Source organism: Hyla sarda, chromosome 1 (assembly GCF_029499605.1).
Source record: "Hyla sarda isolate aHylSar1 chromosome 1, aHylSar1.hap1, whole genome shotgun sequence".
Taxonomy (NCBI): Eukaryota; Metazoa; Chordata; class Amphibia; order Anura; family Hylidae; genus Hyla; species Hyla sarda.
Genome location: NC_079189.1, coordinates 472,295,879 through 472,315,744, shown reverse-complemented (window position 1 = coordinate 472,315,744; position 19,866 = coordinate 472,295,879). Strand labels below are relative to the sequence as shown.

The 19,866-nt window shown below is 41.3% G+C and overlaps 1 protein-coding gene across 1 annotated transcript in view; it reads left to right on the top strand.

Annotated features, from left to right (window-relative positions):
• The first annotated feature begins 2,691 nt into the window (after positions 1-2,691).
• The window catches only part of NOS1 (nitric oxide synthase 1), a 327,182-nt gene continuing 310,007 nt past the window's right edge, over positions 2,692-19,866 (top strand). Inside the window, exon 1 of the mRNA XM_056536921.1 lies at positions 2,692-2,859. The gene's annotated coding sequence lies outside the window, so the exon portion shown is untranslated. The remainder of the gene's footprint in view (positions 2,860-19,866) is intronic.

The following is a 19,866-nucleotide window of genomic DNA, read 5'->3' as shown; positions in this document are numbered from 1 at the left end:
CACGAGAGAAGGATCCAAGAAGCCAAGGATATTGTCAGTAAGAAAATGGGCAAGGCCCAAAAGAGGCAACAGGAAGATTACAACGTCCCACCTCCGCCAAACCACTTCATTTGGGCGATAAAGTCTGGCTACAGAAGTTCCCAAGAACCAACAAATTGGACTCCACCTGGGAGACAGAACCCTATACGGTGACGGCCATACCTAATCCCGAATCTGATGTATACGAAGTAGAGAAACCTTGGTATGAGCCACAAGATGTCCACTGGAATCGTATCAAGCTCTGTCTCAAAGAACATCTACCGGTACTCCCAGCTCCGTCTCCTTCAGATGTCGGACCTGCTAGGGAGTATGTTCCTGGCGAGGGGATCCACCTGTATATGGATTTCCCATGTTTTCTTCAGATCAGCCAGCCTTCTTCTGTGTATCTCCAACCCCAGTTAGCTCAACCCACGTTAGTCACCACACCAGTCCCAGTCCTGTCACCATTGGCTTTGGCCTATACACCTGTCTCCAGAATGCCGACCATGTCTCCAACATCTCAAGCACAAATGCCAACGAGTCCAGCAAGTCATGAACTGATTCCAGCTCATGAATTTGCTGAACAAGAGCCGGCTGTAGGTCCAGAACCTCCAAGAATTCCAGATTCCCCAGAGGTGGTGCTGCACACATCCCAAAGGTCAACTCAGGGACAGTTACCAGCCAGGTACAGAGAATATTCATAGTACCTATTATTAAGTTGTCAATGTAAAATACAGTCATATTTAGTTAGTCTAGCATATATAATTCTAATGTCATGTACATAGTGTCTTGCATATAGACTGGTCAAATGTAATGTCTAGTTAGGACTGTAGCTAACAAAAATATATTCCAGTCCACAATAATCAGTCAATGTCAAATGTTCAAATGTCCAACCATTTTTTCTGTCCATCGTGTACAGGGTACTCTACTGGCCAGAGGGTTCCCCTTAAACAAAAGTAAAACACGTATAGTGACAGAGTTTCCATGTATAATGGTAATCTTGTAATATAGTCTAAAATGTGTAGAGTGTTCTGGGGAGAAGTAGCTAGTGCCAAAGGGCCCCAGCAGTTAAGGCATTCGGGTAAAATGCCTCCGGCAGCCCGATCCGCTTTAAATGTGTTGTGTATGCAGTTAAAAGACTCATAAATCTCACATGTTCATAATCCCAGTTCTTAATATCCTAAACAAAGGAGCATGTAAAGGACATTCCCATCAATGTTACACATACTCATCCCCAACTGTTTATTATTTAGTCCCCAGACCTGTGAAAGACATTCGGAATAAAGTCCCCAGGAACTGTTGTCATCGCTAGGCCCCAGTGCCCACTTTAATGTCGTCTGCCCTCCAGGACTGGGCGCTGAGGATGGCTGTTGTTAAGAGGGGGAGTTTATGGTGGCCCAGTGCAGGAGTTGCACCCCTGTACCCTTGCTGCCCTGTCAGGCAGCCTCCATACAGTGTCCCCTGGGCCCCCTGCACATGTTTCTCCTTGTTCCTGTACTTCTATGCCTATGTTATGCTGTGTATTGTATATAAAATGTGTTATAGCTTTAAGAACAGTTCACATGGAATTAACCATTTGTAATGAGATTGTAACCCAGTGAGGTTTCAGTGACCATGTTACCTAAGGGTGACCTATGGGACCACTCCAGAGTATCCATCATATAAGCCCTGGGTGGAGCCTCTGCTCTTTCTCTCTCTCTTGTATGCTGAGTTGCAGTAAGGTCAAGTCCTAGGTGTGTCTCTGGAGTCCAGGAGGCCTAAAGTCAGTCAAGCAGCCACAGATTCTCAAGTCCATTGCCCCACAGGTCAAGTCAAAGCCTGGTAAGCTACAGAAGGGGTGAAGACAGTCATAGTCTGTCATAGTCAAGTCAGTCAAAGTCATCCTGTCTCAAGTCAGCATGGCCTGCATCCAAATTGTCCAAGTCCACTATAAGTCCCAGCAAGCCCTAAGGTCTCTAAAGTCACTGGTCACCTCCTTGGGCCTAGCCAAGCTGTATAGACTGTTACACCTGTCTGACCCAGTAAAGCTGTCATTGTTCCGTAACTTGACGTCAGAGTCAATATTTGCCCCCGTGCCTAGCCCAGGATCCAGCGGTATTCCTTTGGGTGGTGTAGAGGATAAACCACGCCCTGGCGTCACAAACACAAGGGGTTAATGCCATCTTTCCCTGACCCTCATCATATATATATATATATATATATATATATATATATATACCCACTCACACACTTCAAAGACTGCAAAGCTTATATATATATATATATATATATATATATATATCGTAGTGAGCAAGTGCTTCCTAGCATCTGTACCACATACATTTTAGTGATCACTTGCCTTTCAGCATGACTTTAGTTAACAAAAAAGCTGGAGGCAGCTGTACTTCAGATCTAGAGACAGAATATGGAACGCTGGAATTCTCACATTTACACTTGGCATAAATAGTGATTATTCCTTGCCATTGTTAAAGAAGCTCTGTAGAGGGTGAAAAATCCCAGATCCGTGGAAGGGACAAGAGGGCTCCAGGAAAGCAGTCTGAGCATCCTGAGAAGGATTTGCAAATGTAGTGAGTGTAGCCGGTCCCCTTTATTTTGTGTGAAGGAGGAGATTGCTATGGGTGCTAGCTTTGCACAGAGAAGGAAGGTTAATCCTAGTACAGTCCCCGTTACACAAGCAGTAAAGCAGCCACAGGACTCCCACTGAGTAATTAGCACTTAGAAACTCCAGATGTAGAAAAGGGCCCGATAAAGGTGGGGGCTCCATGGAGAATGAAGGCAAAGAAGAATGGGAGAATGTGAACGATGGCTGGACTGAGTGAACGCATCAAAAGAATCATGAAAGTAAGATTTTTACCTATTCTTTACCTTGGCAGCTTTGTGTCTGGGAACTGCGGTATTTGTGTGTATTATATAGCAATGCCACAAGTAACTTACATGTATCAGACATGGTGATGCTGAGATTACAGCTGACTGTAAGATGTCTGCAACAACCGGAACTTTCTTTGGAATATAACATTTGCATGAAAAGGATAATACACGTAAGTCCCATTAGACTTACACCCAAAGTGATTAGTCTGTCCATCACGGCATTGAAGGGTGCTCAAACAATGCTATGTTCCCTAGATACATGACCAGGTGATATAAGGTAAACCTGGAATTGCATGCCTTTAACTTGATGGATGGAAAGATGGGAGACACGAGGTCACGATGATTAATTTGTCCTCGTATAAACCCCACCCATCTTCTTCCTGCTCCTACGCAGATGTCACCGTGACATTTGGACTATGTGACGTCACACTGAATATTACTTTTCAGAAATATTAGTCATGTTGAATGTGGATTAAGAGTACTGTAAGGAAACAAAACAAAAGGATGTTTTCGTAGCCGACATCTACCTTGTCTCCAGGTACACGCTGTTGTGCAGTCTTCCCAATAAAATTTTTTTTTTAAAAAGACGCTGGTTACTAAAAATATGATTTCTTCCCTGTTTTTCCTCTGTATGTAAAACTGACATGTTTCTATTGCTGGCAGAAACCTGTAGCAGAGTCAGCGCATAACTCACACTATTTTAATGGCTAAGCAGAGACATCTATGATTATGAGGCACATTTTGGAACTTACTTAGAAATCTGAAAGATCCTGACTTCAGATTATCATAAATCACATTATCCCATGGCTATTTAAAGATCGAGCTTTAGAAAATAAAGGGTGTCAGTAGTTTTAGGGGAGACAGATATATGGAGTTGATTGGGAAATATAAGAGAGTCAGGGGTAACAAGGTTTGTAATATTGAATGGAGTTGAACTGCAATACCAGACAAAACCCATGGGGAAGTGTGGTGCTATTTCTGGAACCACTCAAAATCCTTTTAACCCTTAGAGAACACACAATGTACTGTACAGATATGTTGCTGTGCCTTGGTACTTAGTGCACACATACATATACGTTCTCCCGACATGGTGATTGAACAAGCCAGCTTCTGTTCTCAGCAGCCAGGACCAGGATAGTGATGAGCGGCAGGGGCCATATTTGAATTCATGATATTTCGTGAATATATGGACAAATATTCATCCTATGTTTGCGAAATTCACATATTCACTATGTTAATTCTCAATTTTTTCATGCAAAAATTCTTAATGAAATTGGCATAGCGCGCATGCACAATTATATCTTTCACCTAAAAGAAGGGAGGGATCAGTGTCCAGTTTGGAAGTGCCGATATTAGCATAAATATTTGCATATATTCGCATTTAAAAAAATTACGAATATATGTCACTATATTCTAAATATTCGCGAGATCGCGAAGTGCTGATATTCGTGGTAAAAATGAGCATTTCGAATATTCTCGCTCAACACTACTCATGGATAATGGTGGACATCAGTGATCCCGCTGACTTCTGCCATTAACCCTTCAGATACCGTGACCAATACTGATCACAGCATCTAAAGTATGTGCAGAGCAGGGACTCATCAGACCACCAGCAGCACCACATCTTGTCCGATGAGTCAAGATGGTGGCTACATCACATCCCAATAAAACACAATAAAAAGTGAACAAAAAGTCACAACTGGTGAAGTGTATGCTACATTCTTTCTCTATGGGGTTACAAACATTACCGAGGTCAGTGCTTGGCAATGTTGACAAGCCCCATAAAGAATGAGGGGAGTACTAGGTGTTCATGCAAAGTGCACTCTGTTCATTCCAGGGGACATTTTACCTCTGTTCTTATGATTGCGGAAGTCCCAGCGGCTGAAACCTCACCGGTCCCCTCATGGTTCATCCTGTGCATTGGGGATAACCTCTTGAGCTGAGAATACACCTTTTGATATATTCTTAAACCATTAGACATCTGAGAGCTGAGCAAAATAATATGTTAGTCATAAAATATGTTTTTTAAGGGTATTTCATTTTTTTTTTTTGGCTTAATGTTATAAGAACATGAAAGGTTCAACTTATAATTGACTTAATTTTAACCTGGTTTACTAGCGACAATAAAACCTATTTGCTATGATTGCATAACATTACATTACAATGGAATTCTTTGAGGAGTGGTGGTAAAGTACAAGTCAGTATACAAGAGAATTGAAATTTGTCACAGAAAACCTGGTCTTGATAATGGAGTAGTCTATGGTTTAACTTCTGGTCTCCAAATCCTTTGCTATGATAGACACTTTGTTAAGGATGTTTAGTATATACATACATAGAACCATCTATTAAAGGGGTACTCTGGTGGAAAACTTTTTTTTAATCAACTGGTGCCAGAAAGTTAAACAGATTTGTAAATTACTTCTATTAAAAATTCTTAATCCTTCCAGTACATATTAGCGGCTGTATGCTACAGAGAAAATTATTTTCTTTTTCGATTTCTTTTCTGTCACGACCACAGTTCTCTCTGTTGACACCTCTGTCCATTTTAGGAACTGTCCAGAGCAACATATGTTTGCTATGGGGATTTGCTCCTGCTCTGGACAGTTCCTGACATGGACAGAGGTGTCAGCAGAGAGCACTGTGGTCAGACAGAAAAGAAATCCAAAAAGAAAAGAATTTCCTCTGTAGTATACAGCCCCTAATAAGTACTGGAAGGATTCAGTTCTTGTTTTATAAAAGCAATTTACAAATCTTGTAGAGGCCCATTGAAGCACTACTAAGTGCAAAACACTGGTGTTGCCTCTCTGTGGTACCCCCCTATGGCACCATCCGTCGTATCCCCTAGAACTGTACTTATGGCTGTGAGTATTATGCAATAAAACCTGCTGAATTGGAAATCCGGTGAGTGCCGACCTCTCATTCTTCTTCTTATGTACTTAGTTTACAAATCTGTTTATCTTTCTGGCACCAGTTGATTTAAAAAAAACAACAAAGTTTTCCACCAGAGTACCCCTTTAAGTAGAAAATGTAATCTTTACGTAAGCAAGGGTTTTTTTTGTTACACAATTTCTTTTTTATATTTTATGATCCACTTTGAACAATGGGTAAGGTAGTGTGTGCGCACCAGAATTTTGGTGCATTTTGTGGCAAAAAAAAACGAAAAAAAAACTTGTGCACATGCTATTTGATAAAAAATTTTTTTATTATTATTATTTTTATCAAGCAGAACAAGGCATACATATTTCCATTACAATTATCATTTTCATACAATTAATTAGTACTGTTATGGAATATGTATAGATGTCAGTCTAATTTTTTTTCCATTTTATCTTATACCCCTACACTAGCTAAGTGCAACAAAAATATTTGTTTATTTTTTAACCAGTGAGACAAAATCAAATTAAATCTCTCTCCAGTATTTTGAGAAATATAGATCCCTATTTCCTAATTTATAAAATTATCCACCTTTCTAACAAATTGCTTGAATGTGGGAGGTTTGTCCGCTTTTCACTCTTGAGCAATCAGTTTCCTTGCCATATATAGTAAATGTGATACCGCAATTTTAGAACTTGTTTCTAAGCTGCGATTTTTAGTATAACCTAGTATACAAATGTTGGAGTCATAGGGAATATCTATTTTAAAGGTCTGTTCAATATCTCAGATAACATATACATATATGATAGATTTTTTTTTATTTCGCCACTTTTTGGTGCACATTTTTTAATAAAAAGTATACCAGTTCAAGATTGGCCTAGAACTAAACAGTTTATACATACGCAGGTTTTTTAAACAGCCTGAGGCACGGATAAAGGTAAAAATTGTTTAAATGGGTGCCTTCATTTGCAAAAGTTTTATATATAATGTAGATAATAACATTATATATATTTGTAATATACATTGGGGAAAGAGGGCGTACTTGTACACCCATCTCCTTCTCCCCTTCTATGACGCACACTCAAGAGCTGAGCGTGGGTCATAGCTGGTCGGTCCCAGCGGCTATCTGTCGCTGGGACCCGTGTCTAATGCTGAACATCACACATCACGAAGATGCCACGTTTAAAGTTGATTGCGGCATCTAAAACGAAGCTAAAATGATCCTGAAAGCTTAGCGGAGCTGATCAGGACCATCGCAGTAAAACCGTAATGTCCCAATCAGCTGAGGGGACAGCAGGAGGGCCCTTACCTGCCTCCTCACTGTACAATCTTTGGCTCGATGCTCCCAGCCAGCCATGCAGGCTGGAGCAATCGAGCACAGATAATACTGATCAATGCTATGTTATGGCATATCATTGATAAGTGTATGCAATCCGAGGATTGCATGTTATAGTCCCCTATGGGGACGAAAATAGTGAAAAAAAAGAAAAAGTAAAAAAAGTTAATAAATGTCAATTAACCCCTTCACTAACCAAAGTTTGAATTGCACCCCTTTTCCCATTTAAAAAAAATGTAAACAAAAATAAACATAAACATATGTGATAGCGCCGTTTGCCTAAATGTCCGAACTATAAAAATGTTATGTTACTTTAACTGCACGGTCAATGGAGTATACGTTAAAAAAATTCCAAAATTGCATATTTTTGGTCACTTTTTATACCTTAAATAAGTTATCAAAAAGTCCTATAAAGAAAAATGGTTCATGCACAAGCACAGGCAGGGCTCTGTGCACTGATGACAAGCAGGGCTCTGCACACTGAGGGAAAGCAGGGCTCTGTACACTGAGGACAAGCAGGGCTCTGTGCACTGAGGAAAAGCAGGGCTCTGTGCACTGAGGACAAGCAGAGCTCTGCACTGAGGACAAGATGGGCTCTGTGCACTGAGGACAAGCAGGGCTCTGTACACTGAGGACAAGCAGGGCTCTGTACACTGAGGACAAGCAGGGCTCTGTGCACTGAGGACAAGCAGGGCTCTGTGCACTGAGGACAAGCATGGCTCTGTGTACTGAGGACAAGCAGGGCTCTGTACACTGAGGACAAGCAGGGCTCTGTGCACTGAGGACAAGCAGGGTTCTGTGCACTGAGGACAAGCAGGGCTCTTTGAATTGAGGACAAGCAGGGCTCTGTACAGTGAGGACAAGCAGGGCTCTGTGCACTGAGGACAAGCAGGGCTCTGTGCACTGAGGACAAGCAGGGCACTGTGCACTGAGGACAAGCAGAGCTCTGTGCACTGAGGAAAAGATGGGCTCTGTACACTGAGGACAAGCAGGGCTCTGTACACTGAGGACAAGCAGGGCTCTGTGCACTGAGGACAAGCAGGGCTCTGTGCACTGAGGACAAGCAAGGCTCTGTGCACTGAGGACAAGCAGGGCTCTGTACACTGAGGACAAGCAGGGCTCTGTACACTGAGGACAAGCAGGGCTCTGTGCACTGAGGACAAGCAGGGCTCTGTGCACTGAGGACAAGCAGGGCTCTGTGCACTGAGGACAAGCAGGGCTCTTTGAATTGAGGACAAGCAGGGCTCTGTACAGTGAGGACAAGCAGGGCTCTGTTCACTGAGGACAAGCAGGGCTCTGTGCACTGAGGACAAGCAGGGCACTGTGCACTGAGGACAAGCAGAGCTCTGTGCACTGAGGAAAAGATGGGCTCTGTACACGGAGGACAAGCAGGGCTCTGTGCACTGAGGACAAGCAGGGGTCTGTACACTGAGGACAAGCAGGGCTCTGTACACTGAGGACAAGCAGGGCTCTGTGCACTGAGGACAAGCAGGGCTCTTTGAACTGAGGACAAGCAGGGCTCTGTACACTGAGGTCAGGCAGGGCTCTGTGCACTGAGGACAAGCAGGGCTCAGTACACTGAGGACAAGCAGGGCTCTGTGCACTGAGGACAAGCAGGGCTCTGTGCACTGAGGACAAGCAGGGCTCTATACACTGAGGACAAGCAGGACTCGGTACACTGAGGATAAGCAGGGCTCTGTGTACTGAGGACAAGCAGGGCTCTGTGTACTGAGGATAAGCAGGGCTCTGTGCACTGAGGAAAAGCAGGGCTCTGTACACTGAGGACAAGCAGGGCTCTGTGCACTGAGGACAAGCAGGGCTCTGTGCACTGAGGACAAGCAGGGCTCTGTACACTTAGGACAAGCAGGGCTCTGTGCACTGAGGACAAGCAGGGCTCAGTACACTGAGGACAAACAAGGCTATGTGCACTGAGGACAAGCAGGGCTCTGTGCACTGAGAATAAGCAGGGCTCTGTGCACTGAGGTTCTATGATATGCTTTTGGCTCACACATCAGGATCATATACAAGCCAGAAGCCTGTACAGAGCCCTATTTGTCCTGCCCTCACATTATGTATTTTGTTTCAGTGCAGAGACATGCAGACAATAACTGCAGGGACAAAACAGTGTTCTGAATAGTATGTGTGTGTGTGTGTGTGTGTGTGTGTGTGAGGGGGGCGGGGCGGAGTAATATACATTTTTAACTATTGTATGTTAAGAATAATGTTATTATCTACATTATATAAAAGGTTTTTATGAATGACAGTGTCCAATTAGAAACTAGGCAATTTTTGCATATCTCTACCATGTTGTATATTTGTAAAAGTAAACCCAACATTTAGTGGTATGATCATCGGCTTGTCCTAAGAGATCTTCCTCCTACTTAAGGGTAGGATCACATGTGCCATGTTTTGCTGCGTATTGGCTGCTCCTTATTTACCTACCCATTGAAGTTTATGGGTAGCAAAATCAGATGTGTATTTTGCTACCCATTGACTTCAATGGGTAAGAAAATACGCAGCAGCCAATACAAAGCAAAATACGGCAAGTGTGACCCTACCCTAAACAGGCATATTGACAATTCAGGGAAGATAATAGTGGCTGACTTCCTCAATCCTAAAATCTAGCAATATCTACACTGCTCAAATAAAGGGAACACATCCTAGATCTGAATGAATAAACTAATTGTATGAAATACATTCGTCTTTACATAGTTGAATATGCTGACAACAAAATCACACAAAAATTGTCAATGGAAATCAAATTTTTCAACCCATGGAGGTCTGGATATGGAGTCACACTCAAAATCAAAGTGGAAAACCACACTACAGGCTGATCCAACTTTGATGTAACGTCCTTAAAACAAGTAAAATGAGGCTCAGTAGTGTGTGTGGCCTCCACGTGCCCATATGACCTCCCTACAACACCTGGGCATGCTCCTGATGAGGTGGTGCATGGTCTCCTGAGGGATGTCCTCCCAGACCTGGACTAAAGCATCCGCAATCTCCTGGACAGTCTGTGGTGCAATGTGGTGTTGGTGGATGGAGCGAGACATGATGTCCCAGATGTGCTCAATCGGATTCAGGTCTGGGGAATGGGCGGGTTAGTCCATAGTATCAATGCCTTCCTCTTGAAGGAGCTGCTGACACACTCCAGGCCACATGAGGTCTAGCATTGTCTTGCATTAGGAGGAACCCAGGGCCAGCCGCACAAGCATATGGTCTCACAAGGGGTCTGAGGATTTCATCTCGATACCTACTGGCAGTAAGGCTACCTCTGGCAAACACATGGAGGGCTGTGTGGCCCCTCCAAAGAAATGCCACCCCATACCATTACTGACCCACTGCCAAACCGGTCATGGTGGAGGATGTTGCAGGCATCAGAAAATTTTCCACATCGTCTCCAGACTCTGTCACATTTGTCACATGTGCTCACTGTGAACCTGCTTTTATCTGTGAAGAGCACAGTGCGAATTTGCCAATCTCGGTGTTCTCTGGCAAATGCCAAATGTCCTGCACAGTGTTGGGCTGTAAGCACAACCCCCACCTGTGGACCACGGGCCCTCATCCCACCCTCATGAAGTCTGTTTCTGACCGTTTGAGTGGACACATGCACATTTGTGGCATGCTTGAGGTCATTTTGCAGGGCTCTGGCAGTGCTCCTCCTGCTCCTCCTTGCACAAAGTTGGAGGTAGTGGTCCTGCTGCTGAGTTGTTGCCCTCCTACGGCCTCCTCCATGTCTCCTGATGTACTGGCCTTTCTCCTGTCTCCATCCTCTTGACACTACGCTGACAGACACAGCAAACCTTCCTGCCACAGCTCACATTGATGTGCCATCCTGGATGAGCTGCAAAACCTGAGCCACTTGTGGGGGTTGTAGACTCCGTCTCATGCTACCACTAGAGTGAAAGCACCGCCAGCATTCAAAAGTGACCAAAACCTAAAACAGAAGCATAGGAACTGAGAAATGGTCTGTTGTCACTACCTGCAGAACCACTCCTTTATTGGGAGTGTCTTGCTGATTGACTATAATTTCCAGTTGTTGTCTGTTCCATTTGCACAACAGCATGTGAAATTGATTGTCAATCAGTGTTACTTCCTGAGTGGACAGTGTGATTTCACAGATTTCTAGTGTGATTGACTTGGAGTTACATTGTGTTGTTTAAGTGTTCCCTTTATTTTTTCTGAGCAGTGGATATAAAATGGCCACAAACTAATTAATACAACAAAACCAACATTACAACTGTAATAAAACTGTAAAGGCTCTAGAAATCTATACAATTAGGAGTTGAAGCTTTGGCTGGTACTTGAGTTAGGCACTAGATCTGAGCTGATGCTGACCTGATTGCAGGCACTACCTGGAAATTTTGGGAAATTGTTGAAAATACACAAAGATTTGCCTGCTGTAAACCAAAACAAACACCCCCCCCTACATTATTTTCCAATGATCTCAAAGATCTCAACTATGTTACTGGTTGTAATTTACAAACTTTTACAAAGAAAAAAGAAAAACACCAAGACTAAAACAGACTATTTTTGCAAAATGGCAGCATTTTTTTTTCTGGTCTTAAAAACACCCCAAAGAACTACACATATGTATTTTTTCAAAAAATGCTATGGCCAGATTTTAGACTAAAGTCAAACCCAAATGGCATTATTTATTTATTTTTTGGAGTGGGGATTTTTTTATTTTTTATTTCTTCAATAGAAATCTTTGAGTCATGTGAACAAAGAAAACAGGGGAATCTGGAAAACGTCAAAGAAAAAACACCAAATCTAAAACCCACTATTTCTATTTATCAATTTTGGTGTGACTGAAGTGATTTTCTACATTGTATTTTTTACTTGCACCTAGTTTATCATAAAAGTGTGCACAGTATAATAAATTAGGCGCAAGTCCACAGGTGTCATACAAAACTTATGTTGAGAACACTTTTTTAAGCCAGCATAATGTTGGTGTGGATTTGCACCTTATGGCACTGATTTGTGCCTTTTTTGTGCCTAAGCGCAAAAAAAGCACAAATTATAAATGCATGACCACTACGAAGTGCTTCCCTACAGATCCCTACAGATGAGTTTTATGAAAATGTCTACACCAAAAGGTGCATTAAGCAGGTTCAGCAGCTGAACTGCACTGAAATGTGCACCCAGCGTACACCACAAAACCAGTGGACATCTAAAGATAAACAACATTTATGTTTGCCCCACACTGTTCACTGTATGCGGTATGTCATTTCAAGCCAGTACTGTCATTATTTCAGTAGATAGATAGATATGCAGCAATGTAACTGATATAACTGAATGTGTAGTGTTGGCATTGTGCTCTACTATGTTTATAGTATTCTAGATGGCTGAAAAACAAGCAGTAGGACGGTGGAGATGTGTCGTATATTACAAGCGATTCTGTGACTCACACGTCACTTGCCAACATGTCCTAAATTAGTCGCGTCATGTCTGAGCTGTTAGTATGGATAATGGTTTTCAAACCAATGTAGCAAATTGTGCATACGTTTCTGCTTCTGAAGGGTGCAGTAAGAGTCTGCATCCCAGGGGAAATGGGGCTTGATTGTTGTGTGTTATATCTCTTCTGACACTTCTTCTTGCATTATGCTGCTGCAGTTATTTGTTCTACCCCTATTTATTCTTTAAGTCATTGTTTCCTGTCCCTCTTATTTTCGTAATGATTTTTTTTCATATTGATCTTGGTTGAACTTGTCATACTTTGCAGATATATTCAGATAGACATAGCTAATGGTGAATGTCGTTTTAAATGCTTTTTATAGTAATTGTGTTACACATTTGTGGAATCTAAACTTCATACCAATTGATTCTGTTACTCTGTATACAGGAATATCAATGCAACAAGAGATTTCATTTGTAAACCTTAAAAATATGGTGAAATGTAGAGGCCTATAAGATGAGGTTACATTTCTCAGATGGGATTATACAGTATAAAGCCCCTTTAGGCTCTTTTCACAATCTCTTACTTAAGGAGTTCATCTACTTTTGACTGCAAGACTAGTGCAGTGCACAATGCTATTCTTCCTTTCAATATGACAGAGACCCAGATGGACCCCAAGTCTATGTGACCAGTCGCTGATCAGATCTGCTAATTGATGGATTTGGATTAGAGTATGGCCTCCCTTATGAACAGAAGGCATATTGAAGATCTGAGAAGAGCATAACATTTTCATGTATTTTATAATTTTATTATTTTTTGTAGGCTTCTTTAGTCATAGAGGCAAAAAACTACCAAATACATTGTATCATTTATCACATGGTCAACATGAGTTCAAACTGATTTCTAATATACAAGGATAAGATATGTTCCCCAGGACTGGAAAATAGCAAATATGGGTTAAAAAGGGATCCTGTAAAATATAACCTCGTTGTATGTAAATTGAGGGTTTTCTAGAAGATGCCATAATGGAGTATCTCAATAAAAATAAATGTATGACTCCAAATATGGATTTATAAGGGATCAGTTATGTCAAACTAACCTGATCAGTTTTATGAGGAGGTGAGCTCCAGGCTGGACTTGGATGAATCGCTGGATGTCGTATATTTTGATTTTTCACAAGCATGTGATATTGTGGCACATAAGGGGTTGGCACATAAAATGAGAGGGATTGGGCTGGGGGAAATGTGTGCAAGTGGGTAACTAACTGATAGTGATATAAAACAGAGAATACAGTGGGGATCAAAAATTTGGGCACCCCAGGTAAAAATGTGTATTAATGGGCATAAAGAAGCCAAGGAAAGATGGAAAAATCTCCAAAAGGCATCAAATTACAGATTAGACTTTCTTATAATATGTCAACAAAAGTTAAATTTTATTTCCATCATTTACACTTTCAAAATAACAGAAAACAAAAAAATGGCGTCTGCAAAAGTTTGGGCACCCTGCAGAATTTATAGCATGCTTTGCCCCCTTTGCAAAGCTGAGACCTTCCAGTTTCATGGATTGTTCTCAATCATCATCTGGGAAGACCAGGTGATGTCAATCTCAAAGGTTTTAAATGCCCAGACTCATCTGACCTTGCCCCAACAATCAGCACCATGAGTTCTTCTAAGCAGTTGTCTAGAAATCTGAAACTGAAAATAGTTGACGCTCACAAAGCTGGAGAAGGCTATAAGAAGATAGCAGAACGTTTTCAGATGTCAATATCCTCTGGAAATGGCAGTCATCAGGAACAGTGGAAGTTAAAGCAAGATCTGGAAGACCAAGAAAAATATCAGACAGAACAGCTCGCAGGATTGTGAGAAAAACAATTCAAAACCCACGTTTGACTGCACAATCCCTCCAGAAAGAGCTGGCAGACACTGGAGTTGTGGTACACTATTCCACTATAAAGAGATACTTGTACAAATATGGTCTTCATGGAAGAGTCATCAGAAGAAAACCTCTTCCACGTCCTCACCACAAAAATCAGCATTTGAACATATATGAACATATAGACAAGCCTGGTGCATTTTGGAAGCAAGTTCTGAGGACCGATGTGGTTAAAATTGAACTTTTTGGCCGGAATGAGCAAAGGTATGTTTGGAGAATAAGGGGAACAGAATTTAATGAAAAGAACCTCTGTCCAACTGTTAAGCATGGGGTTGGATCAATCATGCTTTGGGGTTGTATTGCAGCCAGTGGCACAGGGAACATCTCACGAGTAGAAGGAAACATGGATTCAATAAAATGTCAGCAAATTTTGGATGCTAACTTGATGCCATCTGTGAAAAAGCTGAAGTTAAAGAGAGGATGGCTTCTACAAATGGATAATGATCCTAAACACACCTCGAAATCCACGGGGGATTACATCAAGAGGCGTAAACTGAAGGTTTTGCCATGGCCTTCACAATCTCCTGACCTCAACATAATAGAAAATCTATTGATAGACCTTAAAAGAGCAGTGCGTGACAGGCAGACCAGAAATCTCAAAGAAATGGAAGACTTTTGTAAGGAAGAATGGGCAAAGATACCTCAAACAAGCATTGAAAGACTCTTGGCTCGCTACAAAAAGCGTTTACAAGCTGTGATACTTGCCAAAGGGGGCAGTACAAGATATTAACTCTGCAGGGTGCCCAAACTTTTGCAGATGCCATTTTTTTGTTTTCTGTTATTTTGAAAGTGCAAAAGATGCAAACAAAATCTTTCTTTTGTTGACATATTATAAGAATGTCTAATCTGTAATTTTTTTATATAACTGTTTATTTTCATTTTCAAAAAGAAAACATACAATATCAACATTAAGTGAAATATACAAGGTTGAGAAAATAACGCTTTCAATATTCTCGGTCTGCAACATATGTAGAGTAGTTCAAATAGTACCTTGAAATGTTCAGACATAGAGAGAAAAGTCCAATAAGAACATTTGTATAACATTGAGATGCAAAATCTCTTCACTTTAGTAAGTAAATATTTCATAACAGTAATTACATTCAAGGCAGTTTGTCAAAACAATTATATTTTAACAATATATCTAACCAGAAATTGTAATGTCAATTGGCAGCAGACCAGAAGTATATAGAAGTAATGGGTAACCTATATATCAGGTCTCCCAAAAGTATAGGAGCAAAATAAAATATCAAAAGGGAAAAGAAAATAGCAAATAAAAAAGGAGATAATAGATAGGGGGTAATAGAGCAAAGAAAGAAAAACTTACAAGTACAATAGTTCCGCAAGGCCATCGGACATTAAGTTTGAGAGGAAGAGGAGTCTGATTCCATCACCTCCCAGGGTTGCCATGTCCGTTGGTATATAGAGATAGTATTGTCTATAACTGCTGATAAATACTCCATTCGTTTTGTTTCCCAAATTTTATCTGATAGCAGAGAAATGGGGGGAGCTTCCGATCTTAACCACCACTGTGCTATGAGACACTTAGCAGCCGTCAGAATATGTAGAACTAATTTAGTCTGAAATTTAGTGAGGTTAACAGGTAGTAAATTAAGATGGTATATACAAGGCTCCAAGGGTAATTGTATGTTTAGTGTCCTACGAATTATACTGCTAACTTCAAGCCAATAATGTTTAAGTCGAGAACAATTCCAGAAGATGTGGTAAAGTACCAATTGTGTTCTGACAACGCCAACATGTGTCTGGAACTTGGGGAAATATTTATGTAAGACATCTGGGGTGTGGTACCACTGTATTAGTATTTTGTATTGGTTTTCTCTCATAGATATGCATATCATATCTTGCTGCATTAGACCAAATTATGCGCCATTTATCTAAGGAAAGGTTATTATCTAAGTACCTCTCCCACTTAGACATATAAGGATGCAAGTTCGATGATAAGTCAGTAGGTGTGGAGAGTATGGCGTAAATTTGAGAGATCAAGCCTTTGGACGAAACTACCCCTTTACATAAACCCTCAAAGGGAGTTGAAGGAGGAAGTGGAGTGGGGGACTGGGTAGAGAAAAAATGTTCTACGATTCGTCTATATAGTGTGATAGAAGACTTAGGGAGAACATATTTATCACGAAGAGCTTCGAAAGACAAAACTGTATGTCTCAATGGATCAATTAGATGATAAAGATATATCAATCCCGCTTTTCTCCAAGGGGAGGTCTCATCCAAGTTATCACTCAAGGGAATATTAGAGTTAAAAATTATCAAAGTCTGTAAATTATTATGTGACTTCAATTTCTATTCTGAGGCGCATTTATTCCAAACATCTAACATATGTTTCATAGGACCCAGTAGATTTTTTGTGGATATGGTGGGAAGGTCAGACCATATACACAGGTTTAAACGCAGGGGCGGGATCCACATCTGCTCCAGTTCGCACCATCTATGGAAAAGTGAAATAGAGGACCAAAATGGAACCATCCGTAACTGTGCAGCCAGGTAGTATTTATAAAGGTCTGGGAAAGCTAAACCTCCATATATTTTAGGCGATGATAAAACTGAAAAGGACACCCTATGTCTACCGCCCTTCCAAATAAATCGTAACAGCGGGGAATGGACTTTTCTTATAGCAGTTTTAGATATGAGTACAGGCAGTGTTTCAAATAGAGAGAAATACTTAGGTAGGATAGACATCTTGACAGCTGCGATTCTCCCTAATAACGACAAAGGTAAATTTGACCATTTCTGGAGTAAAGAATTCACTTCTTGCATTAAAGGGGGGACGTTAGATTTATATAGAAGGGAATATTTAGGAGTGAGTTTAATCCCTAAACATTTCAGGGTGGACTTCTGCCAACGGAAGTTGTAATTCATTTGTAAATTATCCAAATCAGCAGCAGCAGTGTTAATAGGTAATGCCTCAGTTTTGGAAGAGTTTATTTTATAGCCCGATACTTTCGAATAGTCTCCAATAGATGTAAAAAGATTCGGCAGTGAGATATATGGGTTAGTAATTGAGAGAAGGACATCATCTGCAAATAATGTGATTTTGTATTTGGCTGATGCTACTTTGACTCCTGAAATATCAGGATGATTTCTAATATTCGCAGCTAGGGGTTCTATACTAAGTACAAAAAGAAGTGTGGATAAGGGGCACCCTTGTCTAGTACCATTTGATATTTGAAAAGAAGGGGACATGGCGTGTGGGAAGCGTACCTGTGCTGATGGAGATGCATACAGGCCTACAACGGCAGAGGCAAACTGGCCAGTAATCCCATATGTTTCAAGTCTAATCTGTAATTTGATGCCTTTTGGAGATTTTTTCATCTTTCCTTGGCTTCTTTATGTACATTAATACAAATTTTTACCTGGGATGCCCAAACTTTTGATCCCCACTGTAGTTATTAATGGTGGATACTCTGATTAGGTAACTGTTTTTAGTGGGGTACTAGAGGGGTCAGTTTTGTGACTGAGCTCTTAAAGGAAAACTGTCAGCTTGCTCTCCTCGCACTAACCAGTGGTACTGGCTGGTAGTGCGGAGGATGCTGATCAGTTTGATGCCTACCGTGCCCAGATCCGCCTCGCCGTTTGGCCAAAATCTTTGATTTTCTGTATATGCTAATTAGGTGCTAACTGGCACAGGCAGGGTTACTGGCATTCTGACGTCATCACCGCTCGTCCGCAGAGCCGGCCAGCCTCTCCTTCTCCCCGCTCTGTAATGAAGAGGGAGAGGCGGAGGGAGGGGAGGAATATTGATGAGCTGGCTGGCGCTGACGTCAGAGTTCCAGTAACCCCGCCTGTGCCAGTTAGCACCTAACTATCAGCTTAGTGCTTGCTATGTGATGAGGGTGGGATTAGCACTGCCAGCATCCACAGAAGTCAGATCTGTCCACACGAGTAAGAGCAGTGCCAGGACAGGTGAGTATTACCAGTGACACAGTTCCTTTAGGGTAAGCATTCCCAAACGTGCGGTGAGCTACAGATTGGAAAACAATATTTTTGGGTTAGGAAGCACAGTTGCACAGTTCATTGGGGGGGGGGGACATGATGGCACAGAGCAAGGTGGGCAATTCTTCAAGGCATGGTGCACAGTTCATTAGGGGACTTTGGTACAGACCATTAGGGCATGGTGGCACAGATCATTATGGGGTGGTGGTACAGATGATTAGAACATCTTGACATCTTGATACAGTTCATTAGGGGATGGTGGTACAGAAAGGAGTACATTATAATGAGGGCAAAATGGGCTCTGACCCAGGGCTATATCTTCAGGGGGGCCTAGCATTGGAAAGCAATTGCTCCTATTATAATCCGCCTTGGGCTTACTCGCTAAAAGGGAAGGGAGGGGGGAGTCTAATCTACCTACCTAAGGACCTACCAGCCTACTGGGTGCAGGGAACTACCTATCTAAAGACATACCTGCCTAAGGACACACTTAGATAATAAGGTAACTACCTGCCTAGTACTGGCATACCTAATAATGGAACTACCTATCTGCTGTGTAGGACATGCCTGCCTACTGGAAGACATAATTGCATAATGCTAAACTATTGTGGGAGACATATGTTCGCAATGGGGAAACATACCTAATGGGGAAACCTGCCTACTATACATGATAAACATACTTAATGGGGACCTACTAAACTATCCACTTATACTGTGTGGGATTCTCCTCTATACAAACTCCCCACCTAAGCTGTAGGTGGGGAGTTTGTATAGAGGTAAAGAGGGTGCTGGAAAATAGCAGAGCCTAAGATGTTTGCCTTGCTGATGCGGCTGGAAGACGTCATTATGGGGGAGTGAGCCTAATTGGAATAAAGAGTAGTCTGATCAGAGAAGACGTCACCTGTAATCAACCTGAGTGCCACAATGAAAGTGCTGTCTTCTAAGTAACTGAGCAAACAGAAAGATCACTTGATCAGTGTAACAGTCTAGAGTGCAGTAGAGCGCAAGATACACACTTAGAAACATTACATTGGCCCTGATTTACTAAGAGTGGAGTGTTTAATCTGGAGTGATTTCAATATCACTCATCTTTTTTTTCATGCTTATTTACTATTCTGTCGTACATTTGTGGGTTTTTTTTTGTGTCGCACGTTTTTTTGTGTCGCACTAGTCAATTGTGTCGCACAAACTCCGAGCTAAAGAAACTAGTTGTGTGAATCAAAATGGTTTAGACTTTAGAAAATGCTTTCATGAATCAAAAGTATTCATGTGTTATAATTTTTCAAACATTACAGCAATTATCCTTGTTTATCAGCTTGGGTGTTAAATTGATTTAAACCTAATATTGCAAATGTGTTAAAAAGAAAGAAAATATATAAACATTAACTATCACAAAAGCATTCAATATTTTATTCATAAAAGTGTTTAACTGAACAAAATGTTTTCAGGTTAGAAAACAAGTTACTTTCACACAAAAAACAAT